Source organism: Lutjanus erythropterus, chromosome 11 (assembly GCF_056507025.1).
Source record: "Lutjanus erythropterus isolate fLutEry1 chromosome 11, fLutEry1.hap2, whole genome shotgun sequence".
Lineage (NCBI taxonomy): Eukaryota > Metazoa > Chordata > Actinopteri > Lutjaniformes > Lutjanidae > Lutjanus > Lutjanus erythropterus.
Genome location: NC_139327.1, coordinates 5,509,449 through 5,530,528, shown reverse-complemented (window position 1 = coordinate 5,530,528; position 21,080 = coordinate 5,509,449). Strand labels below are relative to the sequence as shown.

The 21,080-nt window shown below is 36.7% G+C and overlaps 1 protein-coding gene across 1 annotated transcript in view; it reads left to right on the top strand.

Moving 5' to 3' along the window:
* The first annotated feature begins 9,347 nt into the window (after positions 1-9,347).
* b3gat1b (beta-1,3-glucuronyltransferase 1 (glucuronosyltransferase P) b) overlaps positions 9,348-21,080 on the top strand; it is a 49,759-nt gene continuing 38,026 nt past the window's right edge. Inside the window, exon 1 of the mRNA XM_084730556.1 lies at positions 9,348-9,710. The gene's annotated coding sequence lies outside the window, so the exon portion shown is untranslated. The remainder of the gene's footprint in view (positions 9,711-21,080) is intronic.

Sequence of the window (21,080 nt, the reverse complement as noted above, 5' to 3'; positions counted from 1 at the left end):
GACATATGGGAAACCTGTATTTCCTACCTGGAGAACTGTTGCATGTCAACAGCTCTTCCTGGTTTCTGACCATTGGGCCTCATGCAAGAACATTTTTGTCTTCTTATCTTAAATTTCTCTTCTTTTCTCTCTTCTTTTATTCACACAAAAGGCTCATACAAATAATACCATTTAAGGCTGTGCTTCCTGCTCCATATGTTCATCCATGAAAATGGCATCAAAGAGTGAAAAGGAGCATTTTTCAAGTTTGACGTTTGACGTCCTGCTTTCAGAGACCAATAAAGGATTTTAACAGCGTCAGGGAAACGGGCGAAACAGGAAACACAAGTGCTGTTAATGCAGTGTTACCTGAGGGTCAGACGTTCACTGAAATAAAGCAGTGAAATGCAGTCAAACAGGATCATGTCGACATAATTATGAAGAGTAATTTATTTTTCAAACTCAAAATGTCTTCTAATGAAATATACAGTCATTAATGAAAAACTGTATTTTGGATAACAGCAGACTGACTGCACACGACTCTACGGCAGGTCTGGACCTTGTGAATTGTGTTTGTACAAATCTGTTTGTTCGAGTGCATGAGGCCCGTTCTTTGTTGGTGCAGAACAGACTGACAGATATGGTGAGAAATCCCCTGCAGGCAGACAGTAGGAAGTCTTATTACTGGTACAGGGATATAAATAACAGAGGTGGCAAAAGTACACACACTCTATACTCAAGTATAAGTACAGATACTTGTACTTGTACTTGTAAATACTGATTCAACTTGTTTACTGCAGTAAAAGTAAAAAAAAAAAAGTACAGGCTCTGAAATGTACTCAAAGTATAAAAGTAAACAGTAGCTGTGGTCAAGTCTCCATCTGTCTGTTTCACCTTCTTATGTCATTTTCATCTTTTTACGTAGTTTTTGACTTGTTGCGCTTTTAAGTTGTTTTTGTCTTGTCAAGTCTTTTGCTGAAGTTTGTCTTTTTTTTCACATCTTTTAGTTTTGTTACATTTTTTTGTCTTGTAACGTCTTTTTTTGTCTTATATCATTTTTGTATTTTTGTCTTGCATCTTTTACATTGTTTTTCTTGTTACATCATTGTTGTCTCATTACGTCTTTTTTGTCTTGGGTCAGTTTTTCTCTTTTTTATGTCTTTTACATTGTTTTTTTCCTTCTTACTTAGCACCTCATTTTTGTCTAGGTAGATCTTTTTTGTTTTGTTCTGTTGTTTCTCTATCATGATGTCTTTGGAAAAAAAATTGTAAAATTCAGCAGTTTTTGCAGACTGCTTTGATCCCATTAAAACCTGCTTACAGATCTTGTTGTAATGTGTTTTTGTTACAATAAGTGAATACAAATTAATATGTTGTAGTGATTGACGACATGTCATATCAACATTAAAATACACATTTTTACAGCCATCTTTCAGTTCATGCAAAGTACAAAATGTATGTGTTGTTCATTTGACTTGAAGTAATTAGGCCATATCAGCTTTATCATTTTATTAAAATGATCTCAAAAATCTAAACTTGTTGACTTAACATAAAAAAAAAGCCCATCTCACAAGTTTTTATGTCATTTTGACAGACCTAGACATTTGTGTGGACTGTGTCATGTAATGTATGAACAAAAAAGTTGAGAAAATTCAAAATTTCAAGCCAGCAAACTGCAATAGAATTTTGACTTTTGAGCCAGTCAAATTTTCAAGTTCTGAAAATGTTTTACCAACTACTGCTCTTTTGTTGAGATAATTTACTTTTCTACTTTAGATAAACTTAGATAAAACTATATTGAGATTAACTGAAGTGAAAGTAAATGTTAACATTTTACTATTTTCAATTTAAAAAGTCTTATTTTTCGGGCACTAACAAAGAAGACAAATCAGGTTTGCAGCTCACTGTGACCAAAGTTTTTTTTTATACTTTTTAAATTTTTTTTTAGTTTCTAAAACTCAAAGATTCGAGTTTATCTAAAATTAGGTAAATTATCTCAAGTAAAGATTATAGGTCAGCAAAACTTTTTAAAGTTCATTTCAAACCCTGTGTTGCCTTGAAATTTTAAGTCGTCTCAACTATTTTTTTTTTTTTTTACAGTGTGGATGAATTGGGGTTTACAGCATATTTCATTATCTATGTTTCAAAATGTATGTAGGTAAAAGAAAACATAGCATGCCAAAAACAGTGAAAGACACGTGTGCGTGAAGAGTGTGAGTCAAAGTCACCTCTCTGTAAGTGAAACACCTATGACTTGGATCAGTTTCTTATTCCGCTGTTCATTTCACGACACAAAGGCTGGAGAATCGGCCGCAGAATACCAATTGAGCCGAGGAAGTGATTTGTTTGCCGGTTTGGGAAAGCCTCGCTTCAAGGCTCTTTGTGAAGGATGAATTGAACACACATTGTACGCTGCCCATTGAGACACACGGAGACAAAATACCCGGCCATTCAGCCTGGCTGAGCCGACCTTTTTTTTTTTTTTTGCAACTTCCTTTGCCTTGTTCCTCCTCTCTGTCTCAGCCCCTTTTTTATACCACCATTGCTACAGATTGTGCCGGCTGTTGTCTGGTAACAGCGGCAGTGACAAAGGTAGATGATGCTTTCCCATAAGGGACTTGCTTGAGCAGCGCAATAACTCTACTGTACTTAAAATAACCTACAAACCAAACAATGCATATTGAAAGCATCTTTCAGAAGCAGCACTGCAGCTGACTGCCTGAATCACTGATCCATCTGTGTCTTGCCTTCATCAAGCTCCCCTCGCTTTATCATATTTACATAAAGTATTTATCTCTCTTTTTTTTTAAGATTTTCTTTTTCCATGTTCTCAGTTCTCTGATGCGCTAGCTGCAGGAAGGAGATTACTGTGCAAGGCTTTGCCCTAAATATTGCCTTCACCCCTCTGGAGACCAACTTCCAGGAGATCTGGAAGTCTGTCAGAATGCTTACAGGGTCCCCAGGCGCTTTGACCTACTTGTTCCTCTTGCAAGGCAAACTGTGGAGACATACAGAAACAGAAAATAGTTCACAATTATAAGGCAGCCAATCATCACTTTCAGCACTCACATCAAAAAGAGCAAGTTCACTCAAAGCTAGTAAATTAAAGCGTCATACAGCACACTGCTGTACAATATGCTGCAGGTTAGTAAAGTCACCTCTAATGCTCATTAGAGTTTTTCTTCTGAACACATTATACATGACAGAAAATAGCTACTGAAAACATGTGAAATCACAACTATGTAGTATTGAACTGTGGAGTTAGACCATTAAACTGTTGTTCACGACTTCTCTGCTCAGGATTTTTTGGGCGGACCTGAAACTAGAAACTAAAACAAAAACAATGATTTGCCTAATATTTTTTTTAAATACAATTATTTGAGTTTCTAAAAATCAAAACTTTAAGTTTTTTTTTTGTTATTAAACTTTTTATTTGAAAAAGATACAGCTCATACATGTTGCTCTTAATTTTGTATACATAATGTCAAGTCGTATCATCAAAGCAGATAAGGAAAGAAAAAATAGGTTTTAAAAAAAAGAAAGAAAAAAATCACATAATTTCAAAAGCACCTACACTCTCTCTCTATCACAGTACTCTTATACAGGTAAACTTGTAACTGGACTGATAGGCAACCTAATTATCTGAAAAATGAGAAATTATAATGATAACTAGAAAATAACAATGACAGCTGTAATAATAATTAATTTGTCTGCCCCATATGCACCTTCCTTTATCCATGATTTCTCCTGCCCGCTGGTATGTTTTGGAACCGATATAATAATCTGGGTAACACGTTCATTTTTATTGCTTCCACCCTCTGTCCTAATCCTAGAAAGGGAACTAGATTCCACCTGGTCTGATCAGATTTAATTTTGGAAAATGGGGTGTCATAATTCTCTGATATAATCATGTTCAGGTTCATGTTTTGGGATATTCACACCTAGATATTTAATTGACTTTGAATCCCAACTGACTTTAAATTCCTCTCTGATGGGTTGGCTAGGAGAATAATTAAATGTCAAAATTTGAGATTTGTGGGTGTTTAGTTTATAACCTGATAATAATCCATATTCCCTCAGGGTTACAAGCAATTCTGGAAGGGAAGTGGATGGATGCTCCAAGTATATCAAAATATCATCAGCAAACAAGGCAATTTTGTGTTCCTCTTGTGATCCCCTTTATCTTCTCATTCTGTCTAATCCACTGATTTAAGAGCTCTATAAAGATGGCGAATAAGAGCGGGGACACAATCTAACACACACTCTAACCCTAACAATACAGCCTCTACATTGTCTTTGTTTATATGGTTAATGACATGTAATGTCCTCCTAACGTTGTCCTGTGTTTGCCTCTGTCTAATGAACCCTGCTTGATCCAACTGTATAATATCTGGAAGTATTATTTCTAAGCATTTTGCTAGAATTGATGTGAAGAGTTTATAATCCTGGTTCAACAAAGTAATGGGGTGATAATTACAGCAATCTGTCTTATCTTTACCATCTTTCGGTATTACAGTTATGATCGGACCCAACTGAATGTTCCCAGTAGTAATGGTGATAAAGAGTCACTTAAAGTCTTATACCATTCCACTGGGAACCCATTGGAGCCTGGAGACTTATTAGGTTTGAGTCTAGAGATTGCCTTTTGGAGTTCTCCTATAGTCACATTGGCCAATAAGACTTTATTCTGGTCTTCTGTAATTGTTGGGAGATTAAGTAAAGAAAGCAGAGATTCAGGTGACTTGTCCCCCTTACCAGCCATCCAGGCATATAGGTTTTTGTAATATTTTTCAAAACAACTGTGAATGTCCTGAAAGTCATGTTTCATTTGTTTGGTGATTGGGTCTTTGATTTTATATACTACTCTCTCTGCTTGTTGCTTTCTTAATTTATAAGCCAGAATTTTAGCTGATTTACTACCTACTTCATAATACCTCTGTTTCAAAAAGGTTAGCTTCTTCTGAATGTCAACCTCGTAAATTTCTTTGATCTGATTTTTAATTTCTTTATTTTTCTGAGTAATGTACAATTGGACATCTTTTTTTTTTTTTCTAAATTACCTAACTCTTTTTTCTAGTTTATCTCATTTTTCCTGTCTGAGCCTTTTTGGTAGGGCCAATTTCGCAGTGTTTTTCCCTCTCAGGACAGCTTTACCTGCATCCCATACCATAAGTGGGGACACTTCCCCATTATCATTTTCTGATAGGTATAACTGAATTTCCTTTTGAAGTTCTTCCTTAATTTTTCCTTTAAGTACATTTAAATTAAGTCTCCAGGAAAAAATATTTTTGCTATTTTTTAAAATTAAATCTAGGTAAACTGGACTGTGGTCCGACAAGTCCATTATCCCATATTTACAAGACTTTACAAAACCGATATCTTTACTGTACATAAAAAAAATAATCAATCCTTGAGTAGGTTTTATGTGGTGGGGAATAAAAGGTGTAGTCTCTAGTTGTAGGATTGAACTCCCTCCATACATCACAAATGCCCATCTCTCTTATCATCTTTCTCACCGGGTTAAGTACACCCTTCACGTAATAAGAAGCCAACCTAAGTGGAACCTTTCGGCTTTCCATTATAAATCAGGTGTCACCTTTGATCTCACTACCTCCCCCCCCCACTCAAACTCTATAAAAACATGAACACAAAAAAGAACATGAATAAAACAGTCCCAGAAAAACATGAACTTAATACATTTAGCCAATGTCTCAAGATGAACTTCCTGTTTTGAGGTCTCATTTGTGACCCTGAAGGAGCCGAGATCTTTTTTTTTTTTTTTGCCAGGCAATTTCTTGAGGTTTAAATCAAATATTTGATCTTCAGCCAAATCACCAATTTCTGATGTCGGTCAAAATAAACACTCATTAAAACTCGCTTTAACCATTTTTACTGAGGTGATTTTGGAACATCACTGGAGCACAGATCACGAATAATTCAGTGCTGATTAGAATTTGAGACAGGACATGATGCAGTGAAGGCACTGTAATGAGGAACGTTTTTTTTTAAAGTGACTGCAGTTTCAATGTCTTTTTATTCTACTGATGGTTGCCACACTTCCTGGGAAATAAACAAAACAGCTCACATCCAGCTTTACTTACAAATCGCTGTGATTGGGGACAAAATTTAAAGGTCAAATTTCAAACTTTGAAAGGCCACAGCTGCTGCACCCTCGGGTCTCATTTTGATGAAGCTCGGAGGGATAATACATCTTGCTACAGAGTGGCTCGAGCGAGGCCTGCATTATGTAGACAAAAACATTTATTTCCAGAAAAATTCTGCCCGTATATAAAGTAAATTAATCTGAGCAAAACATCTGAAGACACTGACAATGCAATCTGCTAAATGACAGCATCTCATGACATATGAACCTTTTCATTGGCAAGATTATGGAAGAAAAACAGTAACTGACAAAGCGTTTAAGACAGTCATGTAGGCTCAAGAGAGTTTGAAATATTTAACCAGTAGTGTATACATCTTTTCTCTAAGGCGTCACTATAATGTTAAAGTAATTCTGCCCCCAACTAAAGATCTTCTGAGTTGACTAGTACTCGTTATTAAAAGCCCTTAGTCCACGTTGCACTTTTATGATATTCAGATATTATAATTATAATAATTATTTCTATGTTTTATTTTTGGAGGGGCCCAAAGCAAGTTGCGTGATAAATGCTAACAGCAAAATAGTAATGAATCTGAATGTATCAGAACAACCAGCAGGGAGATTTTCTTCTGAGATAGCTAACTGAGATAACCAGCTAATGGGAGCTAAAGCACAGTTAGCAACAGTACAGCTGAGACTTCAGTGTCACAAGAGAAAAGATCGGTGTTGCAAAATAGTTGCTGAAAATGTGAAAACAACTATGTTGCACTGAATTGTGGAGTTAGACCGTTTAACTGCTGTTTTGCAAATTTCAGCTAGCAAGGTCTGCTATGTAAGCTTTCACTCTTTGCATCTAATATTAATGAATTCAACAGGAATATGAAGTTATTTTTAAAGTTTAGTTGATGATGATGATGATGATGATGATGATCTTTTCCTCTATTTTATCTTGGTCTTAACCTGGTGTGGGCAGCCCATCATCTCAGCCACTTGCTACCTTATATTTCCACAGGAAGTAGATTTGATTTGAAATATATATATATGTACATATATATAAATGTCAGAATGTAATTTTAACTAATTTCACATATCTGATCATTGAGACCAGAGTGTAGGGCTGCTGACCAAGCTGCGTTTTTAACGGGTTGGGAATGGGAATGTGCTGTCTCGACTGGGATGCGCTATACTTACGAAATTGTTTTCTTCAAGGACACCTACATCTATTCTGTGGTTTTTGAGGTGTTTATATTATTCTGTAGCTTCCTGGTAGTATTCCTCATGTATACAAATCTGGATATTTAAATTTTGGCCGAAATATGTAGGTTTTGGGGTCAAAATGCTGTTTTTCCAAGCCATTCCAAAAAAAAATTGCAAGCATGATGTTGCAAAAGTTTCTGCATGATGTAGTTGCTATATAAACCTCAGTGGTTCAAGGAGCAGCATGTGAAATATGGCCACCTGTCAAAGTTAACACCAAACAAACAGCGAATCACTGTACATTAATGTAACTCTCTTTGGCTGTAGCTAGTCTCCTAGTTGCCATTAGCTCAATTAGCTATCTAGCTGAAGGCCTTATTATTAGAGTCCAGCTTGACAACAGGGAATACTGTATAGAGCTGATACAAGATCAGGACTCTCAGTCCACGGACGATGAACAGGTGGGAGAAACAGAGGTGTGAAGCAGCGAGAAGCGAAAGGCAGATCAGGCATCAGAGAGGCAGCGGGGAGTCACAAGGATTTATCTTCAACCAAACAAGAGCAGGCGAATGCTGAACAGTGGAGGGACTAACAAAGTCTTTTTGGTAAGTTTTTGCTTCGTTTCTGTTGAGTTTTAATAGTGTTTTATGGAGAAGCTTGTTTTACTTAAGTAAAAGATCAACCAGTGCTGTAATCTATGTCACCGCCTTTTTAACAGGTGAGTGAACGTTTCCATTTGAAAAACCTGGAAAAGAACAGCGATACAGTCGCTCTTTAATCAATATTGTGCTGGGTTCGAATTACACAGTGGCTTTCAGGGGAGTCCTATTTTCCAGTGTGCACCGCTACTTCATGCCCACACAAACATCTTCGTCAATTGCAGGGTTACTGCAAAAAACATTCAAGTGCTACTACTACAGACAGTTAATACTGTCAGTAACATTTCATAGATGCTAACTAACAAAAGCATAAGGCTACTTTCCAAACTCAAAGAATGGACATAATCAGATAAAACATAAAATAAAGTTAACAAAGAAACTTGTGCTTTCTAATTACAGAGAAATAAAGGTATCAGGTATCAATGTCATCATCTAATATTTGTGAATGTACACAAAAGTGCTTGAATCAAAATTAACTGAGACATTTGTTTTTACACAGACAAATTTTTTGAAATTTGAATGTAATAAGAGAATCAATACGTTTTTACTATTATTATATACTTCAGAAACCTTAATGTACAGAAAATGAAACAGAACTTAAAAATGAACGATGTTTTAGAGCTCCCCCTAAATGTCTCTAAATGTAAGCTCTCAGGGGAGCCCATGTCCTTTTCAGAGGAGCTGAGCTCCTCTTAGCTCCCCTGTAATTCAAACCATGAAACTGTGTTATTATGGAGTCTGCTGTGGCTTTACAACTGTTACAGTGAGGCACTTGGATTTTAATATTGTTTTCCAACTACAGAGGTGTCACATGACGCTTAGCCACAAACCATTATTTAGTAAAGGTTAGGCTCAAGTTTGGTGGATTACCCTCAGTAGTGCAGCATTTCTTCTAAATGTCACACCTTTCAAAAAGAGGAAAAGTAGCACTTAATGGTTCCTCAGAGGTGATCATTCAATGTCAAAAAATGTAATTGCGTCCCACATTCTGAGGGCGGTTTTGTGCTTGTTTGAATCAGTGCACCTTACATGAGATTTCCAATCTCTTTTCACAACCTGCTCATCTCTCTTTGAGGCACACACCGGCAGTATACAGCTGATAAAATGATGCTGCTGCTCCATATCTGTCCTCCTCATCGTGTAGGCTGTTGATCCCTCTCTGGTACATGCCAATAGCTGCTTGTTTCAGAGAGGATGGGGGTTGGTCCTGCCCTCAAAGCAGAGACTCCCTCAGTCCCATATAAATACACTCACAGATGTCTTGCTTCAAGCCGTGTCTGCCTCTCTTTCTTTCTCCTGCTGGAATCAGACAATTACTGGCATTAATGCTAACAGCAAGAAAAGAGGGAGCCGGGGGTATCATTTGGTGCAAGGGGGGAAAGGGTGGGGGGCAAACAACGGGGGCAGCGAGAAGGTAAAGTGGAATAAGACGAGAGACAGTGACAGAGAGAGGAAGAGAGACGGGAGGAGAGTAGAACAGAGGGGAGGGAGGGTGTAGTGCCAAATAAGCTGCCCTCTCTTCTCCCACAGCTCAGTCTGAGAGCAGCGGAGCACAGCGTGAGTCTCCCGACACGTACACCTGTAAGCCCTGTTCATTCACTCGGGGACGCAGCGTTCACGTGTGAATGGCAGCGACGCCGCTGAGACGTTAACGGCAGCACGGAGCGTCTGAAAGCTGGTCTTGATGAGATCATTTGGGCTCCGAGGCAGAGGCAGAGCAGGAGAAGGCGACACGCAGAGGAGAGGATACTGAGCTGCTCCAGGCTGCTGTTCAGGTCTGAACCTTTTCTCTCATTTCACACATGCAGCACGGACAAACAGGACAGACACACAGGACAGACACACAGGACAGGCGTCCTCGCTGTTATTTTTCTGCTGTCATAGTGCGTGTTGGACAAAGCAAGCTACGACAGAGATGAGTTTGTCAAACCCTGGTTTACTGTACAGAGAACTTTCATGCTGATAGAAGTCATTCAGCTACTTCAGATTACTGCAGATTTCTTGAAGATCTTTGTATTTCTTGCTTCATTTGTTCTTTCATATGGAAATGCCTCGCTGTCACATCAGAAAAAGAAAATCAGATCAGTATCACATTATATCATTGAAAGTTTTCTGTTAGAACAGCATGTTTTCATGTTAGAAAAAGACATTTGACATTGCAACAGCACACAAACTCATTTTAACGACGACTATCTTGTAACATGATAAGTTTAATACTTTCTTGGGTAATAATGCTATATATTATTATTCTGTTTTTGCATGAGACATTTTATGTTATTACCTGATAACTTAAATTGTTATAAAAAAAAATGAAAACCCTATATAAAAAACTTAACACGTTATAACGTGAAATATTTTATGTTATAATAATAAATTATTATATAACAGGATATTTTCATGTTTTAGCAACCTACAAACTTAACACGTTATAAAAAGAAACTTTCCTTGTTATAGCACTTTACTATTTATCTTGTGTCATGTGAAAAGTTTCATAAAGGGAAAGCTTACTATTTAGGCAAGAAAATTTTAGATTAATAATACCATACTATTTTTCCTGTTATTACACAAAACATTTCATGTTATTTCATGATGATGTATATTGTTTTAACGGGACCCTGTAAAAATATGAGTTATCCCACTGTAATGAGAAATATTGCATGTTATAACAATAAATTAGCATGTTATAACATGAAACTTTTCATGATATAAAAATAATTTTTCACGTTTTAGTAACATAAAAACTTAAAACATTATAACAAAAAGCTTTTCTTGTTATAGCAATTTACTTTTTATCTTGTTATAAGGTAAAAAGTTTTATGAAGTGACAATACTGTTGATCTTGTTATTATGTGAAACATTTCAGGTTATAATAGGATAACATGTATCATTATAACTAGTTGTTTTAAAAATAGAAGTTATCACATTAAAATGTCAAATGTTTTATGTTACAACAACAAGTGATCATAAATGTTTCACGTCATAAGATATTTTTAGGTAACAACACACAAACTTATAACGTCACATATTATTTATGTTATATGTTTTATAATATGATGAGTTGTTACATCAAGAAATATTTTGGGTAATAATGCCCTACTATCTTGTTATTATGAGAAATGTTTCATGTTATAACATTAGAACTAATTGTTATAACATAAAACAGTTCATATTATAATGTTATATCATTCTTATAACAAGAACTTACAAACTTACAAATCAGGTTATTTATAACGTGAAAGGTTATTTAACAATTAATTATTACAACATAAAACATTTCACATTATAACATGATAACATGTTGTTATAACAGGAACTGTTTACGTACATACACTATAGAATTGAACTTGTTATAACATAAAATGTACTGTTTTTATATCAAGATGCTATAAAAACACAAGTTATCACATTAGTTACCACATTATAACATGAACCTTTTCACAATATAAAAAGACAGGTTTCTTGTCATAACGTGATCATTTTATCATGTCATAATGACATGATAAAACCATGAAAAACATCTGTTGTAACAAACTTTTTAAATGTGAAACTGATCCGTTTTTCTTCTTCTGGCACGGCAGCAAGACCCTGCTGCAGTTTCACACCTACTCGCGCCATGAACTCCTGTCTAACAGAAGGTCCAAGGTAGATTTATTTATATTGGATAACCAGATTAAGTGGTAGTTCCCTTTTTGCTTCTCACAAATACAAACATTATACATAAATGATGTTCTATATTTGGTGAATCATAAATCATAGAAAGTATTTAACCGATTACGGCAACAGGGACTAACATCTGGTTGCAAAGATCTGTTCTTTGATATGATGTGTGTTTTCTATCCTCACTACCAGAGTGTGCTGAGATGAAGCCTGTCATTCTTGGCTCTGCTCTGCTCTACTGAAATGTAAATCTTTTAATTAGACTTTGGATGATCTTCAAGAGGTCTTTTTGGCATCGCACTGCCAAAGTGTCTGGAGTGAACTGCAGATTATCTAACACTTCTCTCTCAAAACGCTGACACTAATGAAGATGCAGTTCAATAGATGAAATATATACACTCCTTTGCCATCTTCCTTATTGCTACAAAAGGTCTATCTGTTATACAAAAGCTTACAGTGATTTTGCAAAGAACAGAAGAGAACTTTATTGCCCCACCAGCAGGAAATCTGTCTTTGTCTCAGCATTAAACACAACAGCACACTAAAAACAATACACAGCAAAAAGTGAGAAACAAATCATCAGCAGCACACCAATTTATATGCAAAACTTGGGATGATATCTCAGAATGTAGGGATATTCTGGTGATGTTGCTTCAGCCCGGCACAAATGCAAATCAGTGAGTCGTTGCTCACAAATGAATTTCAAATCAGCTGCTACCAAGAATACAAGTGAAATTCCAGCTTTACAAAATGTGGCCAGAGTGACAGATTACACATTTTGCAGTAGCAGTTTTGTTAAATGACTTTTTGTATCCTAAAATCTGATTCAGACCTTAAAGGGACAGTTCACCCCCAAAATCAAAAATACATATTTGGAGATGTCTGCCTTCTGTCCAATATAATGGAATTAAATGGTACTCGGCTTGTCGTCTGTAACAGTGTCATGTCGGAACTACTTTCTTTCTAGTAGAGAGAAAGTAGTTCCGGTAGATTCTTCCATAGAAATAATAGTCACATTATATTGGAGAGAAGGCAGACATCTATACAGCTGACAAATTCTAAACTAGATATAAACTATCTAGATCAGGGGTCAGGAACCCTTCCTCTCAAAAGTGCTATTTTTGGCCCAAAAAATGCAAAGAAAGAAAGAAAGAAAGAAAAAATCTGTCCCGAGCCGCAACTATTAAATTCCCTATTTTCCTTTGACTCTTTCATTTTTTAAGGTTTGGCTTCCACAGCTAGTCAAGGGTAAGCTTGTATAGCTAGACCTCTCTCTCTCAGTGGTGGAGAAAGGTCTGACTCCACACACGCACATTCTGCGATGAGGGAATAAACACCCTGCCTTGTTTGCATTTCTTTAAACCATTCACAAATGTCCTGGTCAGAAGTAAACTCAGGTCACTGCTGCTGCAAAATAGCATGGAAGGGGAACTTATTTTGGTGGAGCATCTGCATGTTGGGAGGGGAGCTCTGGTATCAAAATGTCTGCATCACTGCAAAAGGTGCTAATTTGCCATTTTCAGCATGTAGGTTGCAATTCAGAGGTTGTTCTAGTTTTTAGTTGCTGAAATGTTAAAACATTTTCTATTATTCGGTGTATTGGCTGCACGTACAATTGGAGAGCGTAAGAATCACTTTCAACTGTTATTCATTGCCATACAGTTTTTTGTCATTGCCACAGGGTGCCACTAGAGAGGGACAAAAGGGCCACATGTGCCTCTGGATAAATAGCACTACATGCCAGAGCAAAAATATGTTTTTTTGATTTTATTTTCAACTGTCCCTTTAACAGGGACATCATCATGTCTCTTCAGGACTTAAATCTTCAGGGGCATTTCCAGACTTTTTTTTGACAAAGGTGGCTCAAGTGGTGCACTGACTTATGCAGGGGTGGCAGACATGCGCATGCACTTGCACACATTCATGTACCATTTCACAAAACTTCTTTAACTATTAACGTTACAGTTTCTGACTTGCCTGTATTGACAACTGTCTTTTTTATTTCCGATATAAACAGTCTTACCAATCACAACACACCAAATATAATATAAAGCTTCAATACTTTATTCTTTAAGCCATCAAAAGCTGTGAGAATTAATTTTAATTAATTATTTTTATTATATATTATTGAAGGAAATTAACCTCGTAATTAAAAGTAGGCTACATATAAAAGAAAGTGATACGCATTTATAAACATTCATTAAACAGTTCAAACTAAGTTCCAGCCTCTCACCAAAAGGATAACTAATCATACTTGAAGATAATCGGGTGGCCAATCAGATGCCAGGGGTGGCCATGCCCCCTCTCTAGAAACGCCCCTGTAAATCTCACTGTTCACTTCACACAGTCTCATCAGTTAAGAATGAGTTATAAAAGACCAAACACCCAAGCTACACATGTTAAATGCACATGTAGTATACCACAAGATGTTTTTCACACTTTACAAAACTACAAGCAATCTAGAAGGTGAGAGAATTCCTCATACTCATTTTCTGCGAAGTAGGACAATTAATTTATTATTAATCAGTCATTAAATTATTTCGCAACTACTCTGATGATCGATTAAGTGATTTGAAACTAAACTGTTTGGATTGTGAGCAAAACAAAACATTTGGGGACATCTTGGATTTTTGGATTTACATTTTTCACAATTTTCTGGCATTTTAAAACAAATCGATTAATCAACAAAACAATCAACTGATTTATCAACTATAAAATTAATCTTTAGCAGAGTGTTTAATGCCAAAGAAGAAACAAACTTTCGTCTGTCTGTGGTATAAACGATGAGCCAGTGCTGCTGTCATGTGAGTCAGTCACAGATCAGCAGCAAATCACTGCCTTTTTATCTGAATATGAATTTGTAAAGAAGTCTGAAGAATGAACTTTCAGATTTGCCTCTCACTTCCTGGCTTGTTCATTAACAAATTGCCCACAACTGGTTCTTGTTGAAAGAGTTTGATCTAGAATTAAGATCTGCTTGGCAACTCATCAGTGGGGCTGTTTCATTGAGCATTTTGAAATCATTCCAACAAATTTTGATTCTGCATCAGCTCCTGTGTAATCTATATCGAATGCATCTCAGTAGAATTAAGAGCAGCTCAGAAGGCTATTCAAGAGAAAATCATTTAGCTTTGAACTTAGCTCTGCAGGCTTGCCATTTTTCAAATCTGCGTACTCCGCTGCGCTCTTGATGTACATTACAAAAAAAGTGCCTTTGAGTCAGATTGTTTGAGGTTGTTTTTGCCCACTTGAAAGCTGGTTCAGATCAGAGGCAAAATTCTCACTTCAAGCGGAGGGAATGCTGCATGAGCAGATCAATACACAGAACAAAACCAGCATCATCATCCTACGGAGCAGGATGCTGACTCCTCTGAAGTTCCCACTGAACTGTAATCTGTCATGGCAGATGTACAATGAGGGATGTGTAGACTGTGGTCTAACAGGAATACTATCATTAAAGCTATTGAAGCTGTAACTGTAGGAGCATCTCTGTGTAATAACTGACTGGTTTTATACTACTTGTAATCAGTTCACAGAGATGCAAAGTTTGGCTTGGAGATGGTTGTAGATGTACTGTAATGACAAATTGTTCTGTTAACAGGCTTGAGGAGTAATGGATTACATGTAATGGGATTACTTAATTAGGATACAAAAAACTATGACTGTAAACAGTAATCTGATCATGTCTCTTTGATGTATCTATGATACATCAGTGGACCTTGTGGTGACACAAGAGAGTTCAGACAATGTGAGCTTGCTTTTTTAATCAAAATATAATATCATCTTTTATTGTCAACTATGGTACCAATGCTTGATCAGCATGTATATCCAGCGCTGTTCTCTTCAAGTACACCCTACTATCCAACCTATAGGTAATAAAAGTGAACGCTTAGTACGAGCTTAGTAGAACACTTGTTGTTGCTGTCCTCTGGTGGTTGCAAGTATTAATTAAGTCCGATGAGTGATAATGGGTACAATAATAGATAAAAATTTGATAGTTGTCACTAAAATAATATAGATGCATTAGTAAATGAATTGAAGCAGACATCATGTACTTAATACTTAATTTCCTTTTATATGCAGTAATTGATAACGTGATTCAATTACTTTTGAGAGAAGTACCTAGCACTGCTCATCAGAAAAAAAAAAACAAAAAAAACAGTGCATTCTCTTAGCAGGTGTTCAAATTGAAAAGAATACAATTTACTACATTTACATGGCGGCCATTTTCCTCTGATGTCCCTGGGTGGGAAGCTCAAATGTCTTAACTCCTGTGTTCTACGTCGCAAATCCTATAAATGCAGGGAATCTGACAAGTAGTTATCATTTCACCGCCTCCCAATTGATCAGCAACTGAAAAGACAAAGTACAGCAAAAATCTGGAGGGACATTGGACCATATTTCAAGGTCAAACAACATATCTGATAATCCATTAGCTACCGTGAGATGCCAGCTAACATCAGCATTCAACCACTTTCTAGCTAATGTTACTGACATTACTGACACAAAAAACACACACTGCAAAAGTGCTTGTAACACACTTTTGTGTCGGATGGAACATTAGTTGGAAATATGTGTTTGAGTGAGTGTAATGTCACATAACATCACTAACTTAATCATTTTTGAGGTTGATAAAGAGAAAACAAGAAAGCTAGCTAACATTACATTGCAAACTTCATTATATCTAGTGTGATTTAAATAAATGTGTTCAAGATGGGTGCTGTTATTTCAGAATTAATTTTCATCTTACGTATTGTATCATGTAACAGTATCAAACAGTAACATTAGCTAGAAAATGACTGAAAGCTAATGTTAGCTATGGTAGCTAATGGCTATTAAATATGTAGTTTTAGCTTATAATATAATCCGGTGTCCCTCAAAATTTTCACTACACATTGTTTGTTCCATTGCTGATCAATGGGGAAACAGTGAAATGATAACAATTTTTCAGATTCCCTGTGTGACTTGCAACCTGGAACACAGCAATACAAGATTTGAGCGTCCCCGTGTCATGCTGGAAGAAAAGTACTGCCGTGTGAGTATGGCGAATTCAGGATTTTCAGTTTGTGCAACAGATCCATGAGTTTGAAGCTAATCAGACTAAGTCATGTGGCAGGAAATGCAACTTACTTGCACTAAAGAATGATGCTGCTTTGCGTTCCGACAAAAGACAGACAGACGTCGGACCTGAATATTAGAGAACGTTGTATCTACAGCAGACGACAGTGAGTGAGGAGTCAGTTTTTTTAAAACACTCTGAGGCAGGAGCTTGCACCACCACTTTACTACCCTGGGAGCACACAGCAGGTGCAAACGGGTGCGTAGAAACCTTGAAAGCAGGTGTTCAGTGATGCCAGGAAGAGTCCCGAGACGAACAACATCAGCAGCCAGGCGGTAACGCTGTGAGATCTTAATGTAAAAATACACCTTTTTTATCAGCTTAATGATAAATTAAATGCAATATTTTTCAATCTAATTTTGCACAAATGACATTGTAGTCATTTGCCTACAGAAGGTGGTGAATCAGCTGGTGTCTGTAATGTTTAATAGATACTGTAGTCTGTATGGTATAGAATCATAAAACACAATATCTGGCATATTTTCTAGTGAGAAACATTGATTGGCTCATGATGGCTTGTGGTCAAACACATCCTACTTTATCAATTATTGAAATAAGCAACTAATTTCTCACAATGTATACATTCACATATTATAATAACATGTATACAGGTGTCACTCAGGTGTTCTGCATCGGTTTATTCCTTTCTACAGCAACTCTGTCATCTTCACTGCAGACCTCGCTCTGATAAAGACTGATTGTTTGATTAACTTTATCATCTCTGAAGGGAAATTGGAAAAAATGCATATAAAAATAGACATGAATAGATAACAAATGCATCAGAGACAGTCCACATATGACACAGATTAACGTTAGCAACACAGAACAAACAATGACTTGAGCTACACAGACCTAAAGCTAACGTTAGCTACACCGACCGACCACCAATTTTAGCTACACAAACCAACCACTAACATTAGCTACACAGACAAACTGCTAATGTTAGAGGTAGTCCAAAAGTAATGAAAAGTAATCAAGTTACATTATTTTAATATTGTGGTACTTGGATTAGGTTACTGACAATTTTTTTAAACAGGCAATTAGTAACTGTATCAGGATAGTTTTTAAAGTAACACTCCCAACCCCGATTTTAGTAATATCTTAATAATTAATAGCAAGCTCTCAAGGGCCACATGAACTGAGTTGCCAGCCCAGAATTTGACACATGCTACAAAATAAAACAAATATACCCTGTTGTTTGGTTGATCCGACCAAATCACCCTGGCAATTCACTCAAGCTTATTTCAGTTCCAACAACCCAACACAGAAGAAAAAATACCATCTTGTGACCATCCTCTGGTTCTGCTGGCTCAAACATATCTGGACATGTCCAGTAAAGCTGCTAGACAGGCTGTCCATGTTCCAGATGGTTTTCAGGTTGTACTGATGTTTGGCACTGAGACAGTGGACACACCCCCAGCATTTCACAGCAGAGAAAACCACTGAACTTTTTTCATGATTTTGAGACCCAACTTTATATTCTTAGCTAAACATTTGAATTTACCTGGGTGGTTAATAACATTTTTGTGTGGTGTGACAAACTTGGAACGCACATTTATTGGTGCTTTACAGTATCTTGAAGAAAAGGGATTTCTTATTGTGATATATTACAAACACAGAACATGCAAAAGCTGCACGAAAGTTTGTCTTTTTTTTTTTTTTTCCATGGGCCAGAACCTCACGACAGGATTGCGGAGATGCATCTCACAAGCCAGATGTGTCTACTGGAATGTATACTGTATATAGCTCTTTGTGTTTAGTTTTAATGTGCAAATGTTGGCAATATATCATGCAAAACTAAGTTGATGAGCATGGTAAAATTCATCAGCATCACTTGCTTACATTAATTCTTAGTGTCCCAAAGTAAAGGCTCCCACCAGTTAAGTTTCTTTAACATAGTAATCTATTTCTAGCAACATTAGCCTTGTGGCTGAAATGAATTCATTTAGTAATAATTTTTAGTTCTGGAGAGGGAATACTATACTGACTAACATGGAACCTAATGTGAATAGGTCTGTTGTTTTTTGTGAAAATGTTTGGTTTATTATGTCATGTCATTTTTTGAGACACACACGAGCACCCACATAGAGTGTGGTCTGTCTCCAGAATCTCGCAGAATAATTCACATTTTGTGAATAAGTCGGGCGATGCCAGGCTGAGATAAAACCCCCTCCCCCCTCCTACATCAGTATCAGTGGGCTGAAGCTTCAGACTGTAGAGGACAGAGAGAGAGAAAGAGCAGCAGTGTGTGTCTCTTCAGCTAAATGAGGCATTCTGCTGATGACTGGACTATTTAAAACTTACTGCACTACTTTGAAAGTTCCTCCCCCCTGGGACAAACTCTGAGAAACTAGTAAACATGTGAATGTGTGTCTGCTTGTGTGTGTGTGTGTGTGTGTGTGTGTGTGTGTGTGTGTGTGTGTGTGTGTGTGTGTGTGAATATGGCTGCATATAATGGAAGCTGTTCTGCTTGTGTATATTATAATTGAATCAAGGCCATGCATTCACTTCATTCCTGATTGTGGTTGCTGATTGAATATGTGGCAGTAGCTGCATGAGAATGAGTGTATTTTTCAATGCTAGAATACTTCAGATATTTCATGTTTTTGAAGATTGATTCTGCCGTCAATAGGATCGATCCCAAAATAGGGATCAGTTTTACTGTTTTATTTCATAAAAGAGCAGAACTGTCTCTGCAAACACAGTTCCATTGTGTAGTGCATGCGCTCTGCTGTCTGTCTTTGTGCACCCAAACAACACACGTCACACTCACACAGCACACCACAGTGAAACATATTGTCGAAATAAATTAGATTCTTTAATTTGAGTGAAATTGTAAAAAATAAAGTGCAAGATAGAGCGAGAGAGAGAAAACCCCCAAATTGTACGTATGAAATTGGCTGAATATAAACCTTTTCATTTAACAGTGAAAGAATTCATTCACAGTGATGAATGTATGTATATGTGTATGACATTTAGACATATGTCACCATTAATGCATTCACCTCATAAATAATGGCGCATTGCTCTTTTAATAATAAAAAGTATCTGTATCGATTTCGATGCAGATACAATTTTTCGATGATTCTCACCTCAAAGTAAAATTACCTCTGTGGTGGAGTACAATTCTTTCAATCAGTGAGATGTGATCAAAAGCTAATTTACTCAAATTCAAGGAGGTTGTAGTCACATACATACACAGCATATGATCACTTTAAAGTCTGTCTAAAGGAAATTTACAGTTTTTCTTCTAAACACACCTGTTAGGAAATAGTTTCTGTAAACATGTGAAAAGACTGAGAACTATGTAGTACTGAACTGTGGAGTGAGACTGTTAAACTGTTCATGATTTCTGTGTTCAGGATTTCTTTTTTGGCGGACATAAAACATGGCTCGGTGATGCACCAGCTGTGAACAGTTATGAACATACCTTCAGCGACTCTCTCAGCCCAGCAGTTCACTTCAGCTCACTTCAGTTCCAACAGTCTGACACAGAAGAAAAAAATACCATCCTGTCACCGTCCTCTGGCTCTGGTGGCTCAAACATTTCTGTACATGTCCAGTAAAGCTGCTAGAGTGTCCATGTTTCAGGTCGCATTCAGGTCATTCAGGTGTTTGACACTGAGTGGACACGCCCCCAGCATTTCAGTGCAGAGAAAACTCATTTTTTCATGATAGTGAGACCTAATTTTAGATACTTATACTTATATACTTGATTTTTTTAATCATTTGAATTTGCCTTGGTGGTTAATAACATGTTTCTATGGTGTAACAAACTCAGAACACATATTTATTGTTGCTTTACACAGACTTTAAAGTCTGTTTTGGTGAGCTTGCAGACTGACCTCACCCTGACTTCCCAAACGTGTATGAGAAACTGAGTGGCTGCAAAACTTGCAAAAGGACCCAGTGTTTGGTTTGTTTGTTTTGGGCTGCCGTAGAAACATAGCTGCCATCATGGCTAAGGTAACAAAAACACAACAGTTCTTATTTTCTGGTGATTATTCACATCCAGGCATGGGGAGTAATGGATTACATGTAGCTGTATTTCGTAATCTGGATAGAGACCTGCTCCTCTCTGACAGTAAACTCAATATCTATGAACTGTGAACAAAACAAGACATTTGAGGATCAAATAATCAACTGATTAACAATGATGAAAATAAATGTTGCAAAATAAACATGCACCTCTAAAAACACTACATTATCCAAAAGTAATGGAAGGTAATCAGGCTACATTGCTTAATATTCTGATAGTTGGCTTACTGACTACATTTTTTAAACAGGTAACAAGTAACTGTATCAACTTTCCCAACCCTGTACACACCAGAATATGTATATTATTATTATTTAGATTCCTGTAAATCTT